Source organism: Penaeus japonicus, unplaced genomic scaffold, assembly GCF_977035675.1.
Source record: "Penaeus japonicus unplaced genomic scaffold, GWHDUDI00000001_assembly GWHDUDI00000006, whole genome shotgun sequence".
In the NCBI taxonomy this organism is placed as follows: domain Eukaryota; kingdom Metazoa; phylum Arthropoda; class Malacostraca; order Decapoda; family Penaeidae; genus Penaeus; species Penaeus japonicus.
Window position 1 is genome coordinate 26,119,541 of NW_028234408.1, and position 2,500 is coordinate 26,122,040.

General features: G+C 33.4%; 1 protein-coding gene across 1 annotated transcript in view; it reads right to left on the bottom strand.

Moving 5' to 3' along the window:
* LOC122264112 (uncharacterized) overlaps window positions 1-2,500 on the bottom strand; it is a 15,891-nt gene that overhangs the window by 1,434 nt on the left and 11,957 nt on the right. Inside the window, exon 5 of the mRNA XM_043032829.2 lies at window positions 1-2,500. This exon is cut by the window's left edge and continues 1,434 nt beyond it; it is cut by the window's right edge and continues 2,610 nt beyond it. The gene's annotated coding sequence lies outside the window, so the exon portion shown is untranslated.

Sequence of the window (2,500 nt, forward strand, 5' to 3'; positions counted from 1 at the left end):
CAAGATAGGAGGTGGAGGGATAGGAGGACAATGACAAGGAAGAGGAAAGGGAAGGGGAAGAGGAGGAGGAGGAGGAGGTGGTGGTGAAGGAGGAGGTGGTGGTGGTAAAGGAGGATGAGAAGGAAGTGGAGGAGGAGATGGTGGTGAAGGAGGAGGAGAAGGCAGAGGTAGAGGAGGAAGAGGAGAGATTTGACAGTTCACAACGACCACAATTCTCATTCCTTAGAGGTAGTGGTGATTCATTTATTTATGAATCATACGGTATATGGTTAGCAGACATACAGTGGTGAGCAATCAAAACGTAATTGCCCAAAACTGGATACTAAAAAATACTAGCTACCATTTCATAACACATCTCAGAAAATCTTTATGCACTATCTATTGCAAGTCAATATGTACAAAGACGAAAATTAAATCACTTAGAATGTCTAAAGGGAAGTCTTATTCAATCACAACCAAGGTCAACTTGCAACTGCCTGAACTGAAAGTAGCTAACCATTATTTCCAAAAAAAATGCATTATTAGAAGAGATTCATTGCTGGCATTATTGCAGTGCTTCCTTACTGTAAGTTGCCAAAAATGTTCAATACAGTTGTGTGCTAATGCAGTACTGATATAGATCACTTAAAACTTATCAATTATGACAGCCTGAAGATAAAATTTTAGACATGACTGCAACCTGACATTTTCAAAAATATAAATTGATAATATTGTTAGACATTTGCTACCAGAATTTAACTTTTAAATGTCTTTAAATAATATTTAATTTGTCAGAGCTTCATGTTTTTTTTCTATTTTTTTAAACACAAGTATGGACATAATATCAACAACATAAATCTGGCAAAAGGTTCCTTATACATGTACATTTAATATCTCTAAGATGCCTGAGTTTAAATTTAATAATAAAATGACTTAGATATTCTTTCCTTTTGCTGTAACTTTATATTTTAGGTGAATATTCCATCCCACTAAAATAATGTCACAGCCAAATAACCAAAGCTATTCAGACTTTAATGCTCAAGAGCCATGAATTCCAAGATGAGATTATTTCTCATCATGTACTATGATTCACCATTAGAAAAGATACAAATCTGTAAATTCTTTATCTCTGAATATGCTGATTATCCCAACTCTGTGAAATGGCTAGTCAACATTTAAAGGAGCCTGATCAGAGGTCTAATGTTGGAAAGAAAAGAAATGTTAAAAATTAAATAACAAAAATGGCATATATGATAGTCCTGTAAATCAAATGGCTATTTCCTGTCCTCACAAAGATGAAGACCCACAAAACGGACAAAAAGAAAGCCAGCAAGTCACTGCACATTTGTTACCAGCTCAACTAAATGAGTAATAGTCATGCATGAGGGCCATGTAAACCCACACAGCCCTTGAAAAGATTCTAGATGAGATTTCTGTCTGTAGTAATAGCTGCATGATACATACAGCTGCAGCACAAACTTATGAACTTGTACTTACGATTAATTAGAAAAATATAAACAACCATATAGCACTCATGGGCAAGCCACACAAAATTGCTTTGAAAGTGTTTCAATCCTTCTAACCACTGCAAATCAAAAGTAAGACACATGTAACATCAGACACTGGCACTTTTAGTTAAACTAAAACTTTGCATCAGTCCCGTATGGAGGCCCTCCTTTGTACAGGTATTCAGTGTGATTTTCTTTATCACACAGTACACACTTGAGTAAGAAACACAATTAAGTAAAAATAAATTCTCATGTTATTGAGAAAATAAACCTCTTAATAGTCTTGGCAGAAAATTAAATAATATCAACATATGTTTTAAATTAAATCACTGGTAAATACTAATGAACACTACTAATCAACGTGGCCAAATATCATCCATTCGTACTGGTGTTACAAAAATATTCATCATCTACTTTGTATTACATTAACAATACCAAGAATCATGGTAAAAGTTGCAATAATATTAATGTTGATTGTACTATGAATGATACAGTCAAGTAGTGACAACAAATCTGATAATCAAAAAACATATAAAACAAAGGAAGAACAAATATTTCCAATAATAAAACTTTCGTTACACATGCAAAAACATATGAAAAACTGATAAATATCATTATCCAAAGCAAATAATAATAATAATGAAAAAAAAAAGTGATATGTAATATCAACAGTCAGCCAATAATGACAAGAACAGCAAGAGCAGCAGAAAACAACAGCATTTTGTTCTATGTAAGTTATTACATAAATATAACCAATGAAGTGGGTGGAAGCAGCGCTGACTTGCATCTTTATCTCATACTGTGCTGGTTCCATCTGATACACAATCAAGACATCTCTAGCCTAGTGTACAAAAATAATTATTATTTTGACACCACAGCTCCTCCTCAATTTCCCTTGGGATATGTTTCCACGTTTGGAGTTCAGCATAACTTTTAATAACACAATTATTTATATTTAAAACAGACTTGTGACATGAAAAATATCCTATCAAATCAAAAGTTTACAGACAAAG